Source organism: Centropristis striata, chromosome 6 (genome assembly GCF_030273125.1).
Source record: "Centropristis striata isolate RG_2023a ecotype Rhode Island chromosome 6, C.striata_1.0, whole genome shotgun sequence".
NCBI lineage: Eukaryota > Metazoa > Chordata > Actinopteri > Perciformes > Serranidae > Centropristis > Centropristis striata.
In genome coordinates this window covers 17,913,463-17,931,257 of record NC_081522.1, presented here as the reverse complement: position 1 = coordinate 17,931,257, position 17,795 = coordinate 17,913,463, and the positions used below count along the sequence as shown (strand labels likewise).

Below are 17,795 nucleotides of genomic sequence, written 5' to 3'. Positions count from 1 at the left end.
CAGCAAATAAGACCTAAAGTAGTAGCTCAGATCCACAGACTCCCAGCTGATGGAAAAGTAAAAGCTTTGAATCAAAGCCATTAGGCGAGGCTACCATACAGTAACATGACACACATTATGGAGAGTGACCTCAGCAGGTACACATGGATCACATGGAGATGCTGTGGATTCAAAGGGTAGTACACATAAACACTGCTCCGCTATCTTGAAGAGCAAAGTGGGTTTTCACATTAGTGGTTTCATTCGCTCACTTGGCCAGAGCTGAGGAAAATGTGAGGCGAGAAGAATGGAGTGAAAAAATTGAGTTATTTAATGATGTCTCCTTCGACTGGAAAGCAAGAGGGCGGCACTTTTTACTACCATATGCCAGAGACACAGACAGGCAGGTCGACAGTTATGAAGACAGATGAATGATGCAACGCCTTCAGCACACAGGGAAATGAGATCAGATGTTGACAGGGCGATGGACAGATCCCTGGTCTGGCATGCAAATGTTTTCTCACTTCGACTATCACATGATCAGTAAATGCATCCTCCTCTGAGATTAGAGTGTTCTCTCTCTCCCTTTTGCATACTCATCCTTTAAAAAAAACTCCATTATGCATGTTGTATAATATGACCGAGTTTAGCAGAATATGTGCCGTACAGCAGGTTGCCAGAGATAAACGTTTCACAAGCAATAATCTCTCTGAGAGACCTGAAGTCTCCTGTGTCCGCCGCCATGCTAAAAATCTGCAATGTGTATTTCATAATTCATAACACAGAGCCAGCGTTTATAAATGGGGCCTAAAGTGCTAAAGCCTGAGAAAGATTATTACACATATTAAACTGTCTTGTGGATTGTCAGACTTGTCACCCTCATGTGCTTCTCATTGATTCCACTCTCTTGCTGTGTGGTTACTGTTCTTTTTTCACCATAAACGATTATGTAGGCCTATTTCTCCTATTGAGCCCTGCAGCGTTTTAAAATAAAAATAGATATAGTATGTATAATCCTATATAAACAAAACGCAGTCTGTCATGGGAGAGCAATCCTATGCGACAATCAGCCTGAGGCCATTATCATACAGCAAACAGGCGTGGGGAGTCGGTAGGTGGCAGTCGTGTCCCATTTGCAGGAGACACATGGGAGGAATCTCTCTCTCTCTTTCTGTCTCCCCTGTCTATCCAAACCTCTCTCTCACGCACGCACACACACACACACACACACACACACACAAATGAGTGCGCGCTTGAACAATAAATTGCATTCGCTTGCACCTTATTAAAACTGACCAATGGATGAGAAGGACAAAGGTCAAGAATCATCTAATTAATGCCAGTCTTCCGGGTGAGATTGAGCTCATGGGCTGCCTGCGGTGGAGACTGATTGTAGGAGCCCTGGAAGTTCAAACAGGGCGATGTGAGGACTGAAAGAGAAGGAAAACAATATTTCCTGCCCTCCACCGCTACAGTCCTGCGGCTGACGGCAGCGCCGACCAGTCTCACTGGGAGAGAGCAGCTTGTCAGTGGGAGGTAACCTAGGCTACATGATGCCCCCATCGCGCACTTATCAATTCAGTGTCCGTCAACGCTGCGCTGAGCCGTGCGTTTTATTTGGGTACGTAAATGCCGAGCGCACTGAGGTACTGTAAAGCGCACTGATGGATGCAGCCTGCGTGCGCGTTTTGGAACGGGGTAATTTGTGATCACCGCTTAAAACACACTGCAGTGGACAGAGAAGAAGACGGGGATTTGGAGGAGCAGCACCCTGTGGATAATAATCCTTTAGTTATTTCTTACCCCGCGCGCGTGTGTGCGTGTGTGTGTTTGTGTGTGCATGTGTCTGTGTGTCTGTGTCACATCAATGGATAGGCGAGGCTTGAAATGCCGAAATGCATACATAGATGGAACGAGGGCGCAGAAGTGATGACTGCTTTTGGTGAACTATAACTCCCGTCCAGACAGGGTGAATCAAGGCTCGGCGCGGACAACATGTAAGAATTGAAGCTTTGGTGTACAACGACACTGCCTGAATTTCTGATGGGCTTTTAAAAGGCTTCTTAAGGATACCTGCTGGATTTTTCCCCACGTTACATACCAGCGTTCTTCCTCTGGAAAATGGAGATCGGAACAACCTGAAGAAGAGAGATATTGTGTAATCTCGGCAACTTTATTCATTCTCCAATGCACCGGATACCTATTCGCTCACTAAGCTGCGGGACTTCTTTCATCGCTATAACCTGGAGGGAAAATAGATATAAGCATCTTGAATTGCGCACTGGGTTGTGAGGTGAAATCTAATCAGATTCAGCAGGGTTGATGACTAAGAAGTAATAGGGACTTGAAGAAAAGTTACGTTTAAAAACGACACCGAGCGGGACGTTAAAAAAAAAACCCCACATCTGCCTGTCAATGCATGGATGATGGTCTGTCATACTGTCTTATGACAAGCTTTTCAGGATGGATCTACCTGGAAATTGACCACACGAGGTTGTGAAGAGGTTACTTTCCTAACCTTTAATCCAGATCTGAGAGAGAATTTTAAAAAACAGTCTTACTTCACATCCACCTAAGTCATCATTTGGAGAAAACCCGGGACCACAGTGGGTATCGCTTTACATCGGGAGAGTAGTTTCAACAATGGCACTTGTGGGTGCCTCCGTTTTATGTGCGTCCTGAAGAAGAAAAAGAAGAAGAAGAAGAAGAGGAGGAAATATCGGATGCATTATCATCACTGTGAGAGACTGATGTGTGGATTTACATACCACGTCGTTTTGAGAGTGGGAACGCAATGTGTCTGACGAGAAAATATCGCCACGGATTCTGCAAAATCGCCTGAGAATTGCAGATGTTTTTTCGATGCAGTTTTTGGGGAGGGAGCGGAAGAGGGGACCGTTCTCCGTCTAAAGCAGAGATCCTGCAGACCTCGGCAGTCTTCGTGAACAAGTAAGTTAGTGTTTGTGGTGAAAAAAAAAACATCACTCGTCCCTGTAACATAACTATCCCCTCAGCCTGTTCTTCATGTTGAGTTTTCAAATGGTGGTAGTTTCTTCTTTTCGTGCCTGCAGTGATATGAACTAAATCAGGGCACATGATTCCAAAGGCTTTACCTTCACTGATACTGCGGCCTCTGACTAAAAAGATCTCTAATCATGCACTGATTTTGAAAGATAAGGAAAAATGCGCGCGCTCGCGTGGGGTCTGCTTGCATTTCACTGCGCGCCCTTGGAGTTGAGTGTGCGAGCATCGAGCTCATGAACAGTAAAAAAAAAAAAAAGAGAGAGAGAGAGAGTTTAGCTATTCTTCAAAGTATTTATGAAAGGGAGTGAAGTAAATGTGTTTGGCTCTTGTTTTCAAGGCAATCCATCCACCCACCTTCCCATCTATCCCATTTATACCTGCATGCTTTCAACCTACATTCACTATCTGGAAATCTGCCGAATTTAGCACGGGTATTTTTATGCTAAAGTGACCATCGAGAAATAATTGATGGTGTGTATAAAACATTCACTATAGGCATTTAAAATTCAAGGCTTGCATCCCCGGAATCTCTCACTGATGCCTAAATGGTCAAACTGGTCCCCCCCCCCCCCTTCTTTTCCCTCGCATGGTTTACACAGAAGGCGCTTGTTCGCTGCCTCTGTGGAAGCCTGGGAGGGAGCTGTCCTTCTTACGTGGTGCTGAAATTAAAATCTGCCGTCTTCGCTCTGCCTCTGCTCAGCTGCAGAAGACATGACTGTTGTAGTTCATGGCTCGAAAATCTGAGCCACCAGTCTGCTGGATGTAATCCTTTTTCCAGTATGCAACAGATGACACATTTGAGGGGGTTTATTCACGAGATATACAAGAAGGTAAAAAGTGAGTTGTAGTTCTGCCAAATTCTATTGAGAAAAAATATTTTAGAAGTTGAATTGTATCTATCTATCTATCTATCTATCTATCTATCTATCTATCTATCTATCTATCTATCTATCTATCCATCCATCCATCCATCCATCCATCCATCCATCCATATATCTATATATCTATCTATTACCCCTCACCTGTATCCAAGTCTAGTATTTTAGAATGAGCATCCCCCTGAATTAATGTTACTACAAACACATGTTAAATCCTCCACATCAGTGCTTTTGAACTCAGCAGCAGGTGAGATTTAAAAATAGATGTCTGTCGTGATGATAAACCGGTGTTGGTGGTAAAAGCATAAATAGAGGTGGCTGTCACTCCTCAGACAAAGAATGAATTGCATCTCTCACCTGTGAAAGTGAGAAACATGGCCGACATTATTCACCCACTGAAAGAAAGGACCCTCCGTGTGATGGAGTGACATCACCTTGGGGAGACAAATTAGACTGCTGATTTTTATGTTTTTTGGCCTGTCAGGGGCGTGAGCATGATAAATCCTCCCTACATATTTCCAAGATAGCAGTTGTTTGTTGGCAACTAGTGCAGAGTGATTCATAAGCACAAAGAGTATTCCTCCTCCTTATTTAACACTCCTCAAACCTTCTCATCCCTGTGGAGATTTCCTTAGAGATGGATGTGGGTTTGGGATGTTATAGGCTATATAAAGATCCAGCCAGCATAAGGAGCAAAAGACTTTAAAAGTGACTGATTCACTGGGAAACTCAGTGTTTGTTTATTTCACTATGCTAGAGTGACAACAGCTGTTTCCCCAGTGTGTTCCTATTAGTCCTTCTAAGCAGTGGGAAATAGTCTCGGAGCAGGTGCAGCACAGGGACCAAAAGGGACTTCCTGCTGCTCACACAAAGCCAGTCCTGAGCTGATAATGTTGCTACCATAGATATCTGTTTTATGTCCAATTTCTCCAGCCATTGTTGTCTGACTTATCTATTGAAAATCATTCCAAGCAACCGTGTCAGAAAATTAATGAACTTGTCAGCTGGAAAAGGGCACAACTGCAATGAGGTGCCAGACTGTATACCCATGTTCCCTTCCCACACTCCCTTTGTCATTTTTTCCCCTCCTCAGCCTGTGACTCAGTTCAGATCAGGGCCAGCACTTTGTGCCATATAATAAAATGTTCATTTCTCAAATCGGATTAATCTCTGTAAAGCCCAGCTTAGGACACCATTAGCATTCATTTCTTTCACTGCCGGGGACTTGTATCAATAATGGAGCTACCCCTACATTTTTCATCTTCTCTGGGTATAAAATCTCTCAGGGGGTTTCATTCAATGAGAAAGGGAACAGTTACAGTGATCCGTTATCTACTCCCTTGCCTTTTGTATTGGAGGCCAGCGGTGCGATGCAGGGGGTCTGAAGTGGAAGGCCAGATAGGAGCTGGAAGCCCTGATGCTGGAGGTGAAATAAGCCATTATATGAAGATCATGCTGACAGCATCTACATAATGGATTACAGATACCGGATTCAGAGCACAAACAATAATAGCATCAAATGCAAAAAATATTGTCAATTTGTTGATAAAACCAGATTCAGATATTAAGTTTAATGGATTTAACTTCCAACGGAGCATATTTCTATTGCAATTAGCAAAGGTTAATGTATACATGAATGTGTCCTTAATACCAGGATAATTTAAATCCCTTGGATATTTGCAGTGGCTCCAGGTTTAAGTACTGAAGCAAATGTTTTAAATCTGGTTCATTGGTAAAGGTTATATACATTTTGCAAAATACACAGTCGACAATAGTCTTAACATTATATTACATGCACCAGTACAGATACTGATATCAGACATTGGGCCAAAACTGCCTCAAATAGCTGAACCAGGTATCAGAGACAATGGGGATGATCTATTCAGTTCAATTCTATGTTTTTAATACCATATGCTTTACATTATGAAGTGTAAGTCCTTTGAATTAACATGTAAAAATTTGAACAGAATTTAATCTTTTGTTATTTTTAAGATTTTTTAAGTTGCTGGTGCATGATTTATTTATTTTTAAATAATAAATAGTGATTCAGTTAATGTCTAACTGCACATATTTGCTACATTTTGCTTTATAAAAGTCATGGAAGCAATTTTTAAGCTTTTATTTATTTTCCATCTGATGTAGTCTTCAAGCTGCAACCTCCAAAGCTGAAAAGTGAGGCCAATGTGGAAGTGCAGAAAGCTGCAATACCTTGACTGGCCACTTGAGGCTTGCTCCAAAAGGGAGTCAATCCTCATAGGCCCCCAAGTTAAAATGCCCAACTTAACAGGTAAAATAAGCATGCTTTCAGCCTGGTACAAAAAACATTCTGGACTCGACAGCTAATTTCCCCCTTAATGACAACTAATGACTCCGAATGACTAATGCATATTACCAGTGAGTCCAATCTATTACTTAGTATTAGATTGGTACTTGGTATTGGCCTATACCCAAATGCCAGGTATTGTTATCTGTATTAGGACCAAAAACCTCAGATCTGGCCTTGCCCTTTACAGTTTATGACAATCCACATGATTATGACAAGTTAGTCCTTGTCAGCTCACAATGGAGACTTTTGCATGGGTTTTGAGGTCAGAGGGAGAAGAAGCAATGATGTGAGCTGAAGCTTTTGTGAAGTGCATCATTGTTGATGATTGCTGCTTTTATACGCAAGGTCAGTCCCTTGGTGATTAATCATGCATATTTTCAGAGGTAGGAGGGGAGAGAGTCACCTTAAAGGAATTGACGTTTTGAAGGTGCTGTCATGAGCCAGCAGTGAGTAAGTTCTAACGTGATGATCGCTGACACATTGTTGCAAGTTTGCATCACAGGCAGTAATTGTGAATGTGATAAAAAGAACACCTGAATTTCTTTTGAGCTGTGCTGCTGGTAGATGACGCATGCACTGCTTTGAAGAGAGTGTTGTGGTCAGATTGGTTGGCTGTAAAAAATGTAGCAATTTCTCACTGCAAGCTCACTGTCACTACTGCATCCCCATAAAGCCCTTATGGAGAAAAAGGGAGTTGTTTCCATCATGCCTTTCCACTGTGGATGATCATGTGAACCTTAGACTGGATGTTGTTCATGCTTGTATAACATAATCTACTCTATCAACCAGACACAAGCAAGCATCTTGGGCACAGCACACATACACAGACAGACATGAACGGTATCTGCAGTAGTCCCACTCATTAGTCATCCTCTCCAGCATGTCTGGCTGAATGTTCTGTCCAGGGAAAGAACAGCTGAGCAGGGGGACGGCCGCAGCACATTCCGCCAGTCGATGGATTAATCAATTGGTGTTCCAGCTCAGCCCATCCATCTCGGGGAATAATCTGGGAGACATCATAAAAGTGCCATTCTGTCATTCTAGAGGCCAGGGTGCATTGCTCCTTTTTTCTGTCTCTCTCTCCACTGCCACTCTTACAGTGTGAACAGGAGTGGATTATATGGAATATAGATAAGTGTGTTCAGCGTTAGCTCTATGAGATGTTTGCTTGTGTTTTTGCTATTTTGAAACGTTACAGCTTGAAATATTTTTTTGCTGCTGTGACTCAGGGCTAAAAAGGAATTCTTCCATTGCTATCTCGCAGTTTCCTCGCTTCCTTCGTAAAATTCAGCTAAGAGCACTGACCTGAATTCAGGGTGCATCGTTACTCACCAATTGCCTTACATCACGCACCTTGCCCTTTGTGGTTGATGGTGTCTTTTTGACTTAGTAATCCTCACCTTCCCCTCTGCTGCCAGTCTCTCTCCTTTCTTGACCTCACTGGAAAGTCACATGGTGCTAAAATGAGAGTGACAGCACCCGAGGTAGGACTGATGTGACTGCATTAATAAGAGCTTGCATAAGTACAGCACAAATGCTCGCAAATGCATTCTCTCTCGCACATTAATACAATCATGTACATACTGTATGCACCACAGAGGAGTCATTCTCCCTGCCTTGGGGCATCTGGGAAGCGTCTGTTTAAAGTGATACCGGCCGTGGCCACCAAATTAATTCCTGCTGCTAAATTAAAAGGTTAAATGGGCTGGGAAAGGGTGGCGGGCTATCTCTCCCCACCCTCCTTTATTTCACCTCTTTTTGCCTTATGGAAGTAAGATATTTAAGTCCTGCTAAGAAAAGAAAGCAAAGGACAATCAAAAAGAAAATTGAAGACAGGGTTGGAAAGGAGACCTTCCTCTCAGGCGCAGTCTTCTCAATCTTTTGTTGTTGACAGTGGAATTTAGAGTGAGCTGAGCGTGCTCGGTGCTCTAAACACTCAAAGTTAAAAACATTTGAACTGGAGAGATGCCCTTCAAACAGGTTTTTAGTGGTCGCATAGCAACAGAGCCACGACTAGTGCATCCCCAGGCAGTTTATGAGCTGCTAACAAAAATACAGGTTGTCAATGGACACCGGTCTTCAGTGACAAAACCAGTAAGACTCCGGATTCAGAACTGTAAACTATTTCGAAGTGCTTAGACGGATTGTCTGCTGCAAATAATGGTTCTTCTAGGTTATGGGTTCCTTAGGGTTTTTTTTCATCACATGCAGCTAGTATCCTGTCAACCAAACCAGTTTCTTATCTAAGAAAAGTTGTGTTACAGAAGACACAAGCATGTGCATTTGCATTTGCATGTGCGTGTAAGTGGATGTACTGCTTACCTTTTAACTTGCAGTGTTGTTTTTGAGATGAAAAGAAAAACGCCCTGTAGCTGTAATGGATACTTGACCTGTTAGAGCTGATGGGCTTCTCCCAGTGGACACTCCAAAGCATTTCTTTCATACAGCGTTCTGTCCATTACAAATTGCTAGCTTTGTCTTCAGGGCTAGTTGCAAAGATTGTGTACTTTGCTCCGGAACAAAGCAGAAATGGCATTTCACTAGGATCCATTTAATTTTCAGTACAATTGTCTCTGGTGAAATATAGAAACCTGGAAGTAGGTTGGACTGAAGGGCAAGAAAAACCCCCCAAAAAACCCCAGCTGCAACCTTGCAGCTGTTGCAATGTGCATGAATCATATCGAGAGGGAAAAAAGAGAAATAAAAAAATCCATCTGCCCTTTGAGAACACTTCACAAAAAGCTGTAATATTAAAAGCCAGTGCATGTCATCAGCCTTCATTAGGGTTTGACCCTGAGCTAGGCTGCACTAACACCAGCAAGAGTAGATTAGCCTCATAATGGTATGACTACAGAACAGGCAGCTGCTTATTCATTGGTTCAGAGGAAAAACATTACTTCCCCATTAGTGTTTATTGTTGTTAAAATGAAATCAAATATGTTGTGCTTTGATGAAGAAATCAAATGAAATACTGGGTACGCAATGTATTAAATCACCTTAATGTTGAGTACAACAGCAGCATTAAAATAGAAGGTTTGGCCTCTATGATTATGTATGTAAATTTGGTTTTGATTATCACAGTAAGTATATTGTGATGCTATGCCCATAAGAGCATATCAAATCAAAAGCTGTGCAGTGTTTTTTTGGAGAGTCTAAAATTTTTTTCAAAACTGAAAAGCTTATAATTAACTTTATTTTCTGTAAATTTTTACTACAGCAGTGTGTCTGTGTGTGTGAAAGCACATGCGTGTGCCCCCCTAAACCGATGCCTTCTGTGGACCCAGGGGTGCAGAATGAGTGTCTGGGATCTGGACATCTGGGTCGAGCTTTGCCGTCTGTCCCCCAGATCTGCTTTTTAACTCATAAACCCAATCAGGCTGGCAATCAGATGGTAGCTCAACTCAGCATCGCGCCAGGATCCTGGTCATCAGTCAAAGCTCCACAATACATCACAGCATGGTCACACCCCAGCTAGCAGTCACACATTCACAGCTATACAGACATTGAATCTTTGATCATTCTGAGGGAGAAAATCCCCCCAAACCCCCCTTTGTCCATGACCACAGATTCTCACACCTATAAAAGACACACCAGTGCACTAAATCACACGGAAGCACACCTATTGTTAAATATGTGATTCACACACTAAATCCTTACAAAAACACAAGGGAAAGCTCCGATTTCAGGACAGGCTTCATACGCTCTGCTCACAATTATTTATCTGTTTTCACTCATGAGCGCACATGCATGCATGTGTACATAATGTGTGCGTTTATCTGGGTGTGTACCTCTACGAGTGCCGGTATCTTTGTGTATTTTTTTCTCACTACCCACTCACCCTGTTAGTCTCTGACCTTAATGTGTCACTCATCCTGGCACCTGCATGTAGGCAAGCCTGCCCTACTATGATAGTTTTGATCTGACAAGGATAGACTTACACTTGATTTAATCCAAGTTGTCTCTATGGAGTCTGCTGAGGTACCAGTCTGTTTCACTGCTCAGGTCAAGGCCTTGTGACAGGGGCTGTCAGTCTGCTCCTCCACTGCATTTGTGTGAGAGAAAAGAAATTCTTTGAGCTTTGAAACGCGGGCTGCAGAGAGGCCTGGATGAATTTAGGGAGCTCATGCATAGCTGGTTAAGGAGTAATCTCCGTTATACACTACAGGAATTAATCCTGAACAGATGCACCTCATATAATGAAACTCCTGCATTTGTTTCCAAACAGCTTGTCAGGAATCAAGATTTGAAAAAGAAGCTTTATTTTCACATTAATTACAATTGAATTCTAAAGTTTGAATGGTGGCTTCTTGGTCCATAAAAGGTACTCTGCTCATTGCAAAGCTACGATAAAGGCCATCATGAATAACAAGAAAACAAAAACACAATTAAGTAAAATTAACACATTTTCACACAGCAGCAACTGTTGGGGGTTCTCAATCAATGACAATCAATGACTAATCTGTATGTCAGCAGGTAATATTTCTCATGAATGAAAACAACAAAATTAAATTGATATAAGTAGTCAAGAGAGCCAGTGGAGGGGCAACCAATCATGCTTGATGGGAAGAGTTAATCGTGTGTGTGTGTTTGTGTGTGTGTGTGTGTGTGTGTGTGTGTGTGTGTGTGTGTGTGCCTGCAGCCCAATGGCTAGCCTCCTGCAGCCCGTGCCAGACTCCTCAGCATTTGGCTGCAGCCCGTCTGTCACTGAGGAGAGAAAATAGTCACCCAACATTTAAGGCCTTGTCACATTTCATTTCAATTTTGTGAATAAATTAACATAGATTAACCACTGGCAGATATGTTTCATTGAAAGCACACTTAGGTACAATTGTCTCAAATGTATGCACTACAAAACTGATCTTAGTGAAGGGGATAATGTGACAGTATATTACGATTCAAAATCCAGTTGTTTTATGTATGAAAGGATTATCTGGTGCACACTTTGCAATACTGTCTGATTTAATTCAAATAAATGTGTCTTCCTTGTCTTGATTAGAGACTTTCTTTGGGTTGGATTTAGGAGAGGACATGTTTGTTGAATATCCACTACAAAGCTATCACTGCGAAAAATGTCTTGTCTGAACAAGTCACTTTGTCTTTTATAGAGTTCCAAAAGCCTTGTTTTCTGAGAATCTGCCAGTGAGGTAAGATTAGATCAAATAGTTTCCATTAGAAATCAACATTTTCAAGGATTTTCCAGATGAAGCAGATTGCTACACTAGCATTAATAAATGTCACACTTGATTCTACAAAGTCCTGAAACACGCTGACTGTGCATATTGAAAGGAAGTGGCTTGTATATTAAGGAATGTTTTAATTTGTGTTGGACACACATGTGGAAGAGGGGCCAAACACTCATCCATATGGCAGAGCCCAGAGTTAAATTCCCAGAAATGATGCCTCAATATTTGTCATGAGTTGTTTTGTTAATGTTTGTGTGTGGGAAACTGATTTATCACTATCATTGTGGTAGAGGAATTAATCTCCCTTGCATCTTTAGAATAATAACTCCTGAACTGTTAAAAAAGTCAAAGTCATGTCATCAAACATAAATGACAGACCAGACTGTTTGCCAATGGCTCTCAAGACCAAACATATGCCTATTCAAAAAAACTTAACGTTCAATGTATTTGTTGCAGTTTAAATGCATGGTTCACATTAAAACACATGGTTAGTTTTAGGCACCCAACTACTTATATTACTACTTTAACTTACACTGTAAAAAATGTTTGTAGAAAATACAGTAAAGCACTCACACAATCAAATTGCATCAGAAATACAGCGATAAAATAAAAACTGAATATCACCGTAGTAGACGGTTTTAATTACTGTTAATTTAAGGAATAGTGCAATATTTTCATGTAAAATTAAAAGAGAAATACCATAATGTCACAAGGTCCCTAAAAATGAAGGTACTTTTCAGTCTAAATTAAAGTTTTCGCTAATATTTACATTTAAATTTACAGTTGAAAACCCACTCACTGTATTTTTTACGGTGAAGTTCTGGCAACCACAGCTGCCGGTATTTTACCGTAAATTAAACAGATTTTTTTTACAGTGTATGTTTAGTTATAAAGTTTGGGTTAATATAAGTATGTGACATAGTTATGTCACATTATGTTTTTATGTATATAATGTAGTAGCTGAAATTTCTATGGGCATTTTGAATATTAGAAAAGCTTGGTGGAAACCATAATTCAGTAAAACTTTCGAAAATGCGCATAAAAGTTTTTACATTGCATAAAAGCTGACCTAGAGCTCCCCACGGGACGCAAACAGCCTCTTGGTGTGAAAGTCCTTTGATGGATGTAGACTTTTTAGGTCTTTATACTAGGACTTTGTTTATTATAAGCTGCTAGAAATTTCTGGGCTGTAGAAAAGGCAAATTAATCACACTTTCTTAAATCTTGAATTCATGTTTTTATTTTATTTTTTTTTGTATTTGGATATTTCCAGAACATATGTGTAGTCCTTTTGGGATACTCCATTCGGAGATGTTTGGCTTGATGGGTTGCTGGCTGTGGGGGCATCCCACAAACTGGGCAGCTTTCATAACATTACATAATATTTGTTTATAGTCGAGTATTCCATTCAGGGTGGAAGTCAATTGATCATCTCCACTATTTCTACATGTTGTCGAGTGAATATTGTGAAGCAGCTGAGCTCCTCATCTCGTCAAGCTATCAGTAGAGGAGTCCTTGATAATTCTTGTATGTGATTGTGTAGTTTGATCCTTCGCTGCTCTGGAGTCTGTCGCAGTGGTATAGTGATTATGTATAGTAACAGGGGAACATTCCAGGCTCCATGTTGACTGCTAATTGGGCTCCGGTGTAGTGACTGTGTCATATTAATGACCCAGATCCAGCTCATTGTAATATTCATGAGTTGTGAGGATTGCCTTATTCTCTGTTGGACTGCATAGTGCAGAGGTTCACAAGTGTGAGTGTGTATAGTGTTTATGTTGATGTGAAGGTGTGCCTGTGTGTTGGGAACAAAGGTTGATCACTGTGTACAGCTTTGCTTCAATTTATCCGTTTGTGTCCCTGAAAAGCAGTTACAGCTTTTGCAGTCTCGGTTCTGTGATGTGGGTTTCCCCGTTTCCCCAATGCCATTGATATGAAAAGGTGTGTGTTGATTTAAATCTGCATCTCATCTGCAGACAAGCGTTGTAGGGTAATCGGCTCTCTATGTGTCACATTATGTTGAAAAAGAGATGGGGAACAACAGACTCGAAACCAGGTGGTCTATGTTAAATCATCCGTTTGAAAAGCGAATCCAGAATGAGCTGTTTTCACCGAGGATGACAAAGCCCTTTGGGAGACGTGTGTGTGTTTCTTTTAGGGCAGTGTGGACAGGTTAAAAGGGTCTTCTGTGCCTGATGAAACAGGTGGGACCCCTGCAGTCACTGGCACGCAATCCTTCCTCTTCCTCCCCCCATCGGAGTGCTCTGCATTTGCATAACACTAATCGGAGCATAAAAGAGAGTCAGATTCTTTCTGTATTCATTAGCTTCATCTGTTGCTGTTTCTTTATTCTATAAAGGCCCTATCATGTCCTGGCCATCATATTGCAGATTTTTTTCTGCTCTAAGGCTCAATTCTGCTGTGCTATTTCTTTTTGCTTGAATTGGAATGTGGAGTTTTGTAGTTAAAAGAGGTCATATGAATGTGAGGTGTCCCTTACGGCTAAGATGGCTAAACCACTTCAGTATGGAAGCAGAAGAGAAACAAGTTCTTCCTATTGTAGTCAGAACAAGATCACAATGGACATGACTGGTTGACTGATAAGAAAAGGACAAGGTCTTTTGAAGGACAAATGATCAGCACATCCTGATTGTGAGGATGTATAAGTTAGGAATCGCTGTCTCACCATTTCCTTACTGCTGTGTGTATTGAGAACAATCAGCCAAAAACTTCACCCTGCTCTGGACTTTCTGTGGGACTTTTTCGCTAATTGGAATTCTTATTTTTGTTTCGCTTCACTGTTCAGTTTTGAAAGATGAACCTTAATGGCAGAGTGTGTTTCCTTGTACGGAGTAAAATGATGCATAAAAAACAGAGGGTGTTATGCTGGCTTCTGTCTTCCAAGGAAAAATTAGATTTTAATGAAGAATGAAAGTGACTCTGTGGAGTCTCTGGCACAATGTCAGATTCAGCACAGTAACTTTTGTGCAGTGATGAGGCATTCATTACAGCCAGTTAAGGATGACAGCTATCAATCTGTAAATGAGTTGTATAAGTCATATAAATTATACTGCAAGTGTAGTAAGCACACCCATAAATGTCAAAAATGCAAATGGACTTCAATGGATGGTTGGGCAAACAGGGAAAGTGAAGAGGAGTTTTTTTTTTCACCCCGGAAAAGCTGGGATCCTCCATCGTCTCATTTGACGTGACAATAGAGGATTTCATCATTGTGAAGGGAAAAGAGATTCACTGACTTAGGGAGATCCAGTGTTCTCCGTGGTGAAATAGGGGAACAAATCTTCATAAAACTGTTCTGCCATTTTTGTACTCATTTGTTCCAACATCAAAGGATCGGCTGCATCGTGATTACAGCCTCTGTAAAGTGGACCCTAATCCAAATTAATTGATGGAGCAATGCTGGAACATGCTAATAAGAACTGCATTGCTTTGTATGCTTCAGTGAGAAAGTTCAGCACGAATTTGTGAAGTGGAAAACATTTTTGTTGTACACTGTTTTCTACTGACTTTGTTTAGATAATACCATGATGTGCACTTCAGCTCATGGACACATTCATTTCTGTAAAGTTTCACCCTGACATATACATCTCTAAGCAATATTTGTCTACATTTTGAATTAAAGCCGAGATGCTTGTTGTGTATCAGTAGCACTGTGGTTACTTTGCTTCTGTAACCCTGACAACTGAAAAAAAAAAAAAAAAAAACAGCACATCCAAATTATTGAATTAAAACATAACTTGTGGCTGTGGTTCATGATGAAGAGCAAGATGTCTAATGATCACAAAGTTGGCGGTTTCAGTCCCCACACCCACATGTCCAGGTGGGACAAACTTATATAGCAGCTAATTAAACCCCTGGCAGAACTGAATTAATGTGAGTGATGCTTATTCTGCTTATTCTTAAAAATGTCTTCACATAGTCACAAAGTTTTGCATACACTGGTCCCAGCAAGCAACCTAACAGCCAGTTGTGGGGCATAATATCCTTCAGGCCAACTTGAAACAATCTTTGAAGCAGAAAAGTGTGATGTAAATATTATTTCAATGGTAAATACTATTCCCAGCACCGTGAAATTAATTAAACAGATATAAATAAAAAAAATCTTGGACTGAGCTCAGGCAATTATGAGGAAAGACGGGGGGAAACGATTCAAGAATAAAGGTGCCTTCATTTCATCTGAGGGTGCAAATTCACCTTTGAGGAATTGGGTCAGCATATTGTATTTTGGCACTGAATAGATGCATGAATAGAACTTGCTTCAGGCACATCATTAGCTATTTTATTTGATTGTGAAACGTATCACCCATTTAGTTAAATGCTTTCCTCACCTTGAAAATGGGTAGCAGGCCAAGAAGAGTGCTGTGTGCTCCAAATGTCCAATGTACGGATTGTGGTTGCTGTGGCTTTTGGTGTGTCAGACCTGCTTGTGAACTCAGACAGCAAGTTCATGTCCATTTGCCAGATGCCTACTAACCTGCTGTTGCGTGTGACATTGCAGTCCCACTTTCTCTAACTGTGTCTTTGGCTGTCATTCAGCTTAGCAGGATTGGGAAAATTTCTCTCTTTCGCTCTGCCCAATCAAGGAAGTGTCTGGCATAATGATGCTCCTGCTTGCAGTAAACTAGCATTTTGAATGACAGCTTGGGTTGCAGTTTCTTGAATGCTACGTAGATGGCATTTGTAGAGGCCACCATATCTCAGACATCACCTGCAGTTTATGTCTTTGAATAATCTTAAGGTCCAGGAAGGGAAAAATACAGAGGACAAATAACGAAAGCTTGAGGGAGTGTGTTAAAATGGAGGATTACACTTTGACATACCGTGGGGGGAGACCGTCCCTTTTCAGTGCAGCTGAGGTGCAATGTAATTTGCCATGTTTTAAGCTCAATGCCCAGGGGCTGTTACAGGATTTAAAGACCTTAAGAAATGTGCTAGACCACATATGCTTATAAATATGAAAATAAATACAGGGTGTGGGAGTGCAGGGCTGAGAGAACGACAGATCATATCTTGGCTGGCAAACACATGCAGTAGAATAGCATTAATACATATAATATCCCAATTAGGGAGGGTAAATGAGGATGGGTATTGGAAAAGCATTCAGTTATTGGTTTAAGCTATAATTTTGTTTTTCACTTTTGAAAAAAGCCATAACTATCAGTACATTTGTTTATTTGTGAATGAGACACTGTGCATAATATATTATGGACATTCTATATGTTTCAAATGCTGTACTCATTTCAGCCTAATCCTACCAATGGAATAGTGGTTGCTTCCTTTGATGTCTTATTACTTACTTATGCATTTATGTCTACATCTCTAAATATTTGTCTCAACAGTAATCTCTTATTTAAATTACATGTACAAATTACATTTAAATTATTTTATTACTGGTGCTCATGATTTCATCTTCTTGACCCATGTATGCTGATCTGTTTCCTCAGACTATATGGCACTTTTTTTGTTTTTCAACTTGTTTGTTGTGCATGTCATGTTTGGACTTATAAGCTGCAGAAAAAATGTCCTTCTTTGCATCATAAGAGTTGTCTGAATCTGAATCTCACCCTTAATCTCAATATCGTAATCTTTGAAGATCAGCTCTGGTAGCACAAAAGAACATTTTGATGTGTCGAGACATGAAATTCAGGTGAAAATCAGTTTAGACCAATCAGCCTCTTTTCAGACCACACCCTTTTTTGACTTGGCCCCCATTTTGATCTCAACTACTCACCTGTAAAGTTTAGTGACTGCATCTTGCATGGGTGTGGCACTATTGCAGTGCCAATATCAGCCCAAAAAGATACACACTGACATATAAACAGCTGTCAAAGAAATTTGACAAAATCAAAAATTCTTCTGTGGTAGTTCCAGCTGCAGAATATGTCTCCGGGACCACACACACACACACACACACACACACAAAGACTCACATGGTGAAAACAATACAAGACCCAAACTGTCACAGCTGGTAACAATGATTTCTACCCTGTATGAATGCAGGATCCCCACCATAGTGTAACTGTGTAGTGGGGAATAATAGGGAACTGTTGTACTTGGCATGAACAAGTGGAAATACTACGGTTCAAAGCAGAGTGTTGATGCATGTGTGCTCAGCCATCTTTCCATGAAAACAATTGTTGTCTTTTTCCACATGTATCACTGTCGCTATTTATGCTGACTTGCATTCTTTTAAAAGGTGATCCTGTTATTTTGTCTAGCCCCTGTAGTTCTCTCTATCTCTCCGAAAAGGATCATGTCCATTATGTTAAACAGCAAATACTGAGTCTTCCTCTCCCATCTTCCACTATCCTGCTACACATTTCTTCTCTTTCACTAATCTCAATGTGCTTTATGTGAAGTAATTGGTTTAGAGAACTGTTTATC

At 40.9% G+C, this 17,795-nt stretch overlaps 1 protein-coding gene across 2 annotated transcripts in view; it reads left to right on the top strand.

Annotated features, from left to right (window-relative positions):
- Positions 1–17,795, top strand: part of lrrc4ca (leucine rich repeat containing 4C, genome duplicate a) — a 182,865-nt gene that overhangs the window by 115,290 nt on the left and 49,780 nt on the right. Inside the window, exon 1 of one of the 2 annotated variants that reach the window (XM_059335031.1) lies at positions 1,809–2,928. The exons of the other annotated variant lie outside the window; for it this stretch is intronic. The gene's annotated coding sequence lies outside the window, so the exon portion shown is untranslated. Of the gene's footprint in view, positions 1–1,808; positions 2,929–17,795 lie in introns of those variants that run through there. 2 annotated transcript variants of the gene reach the window in all.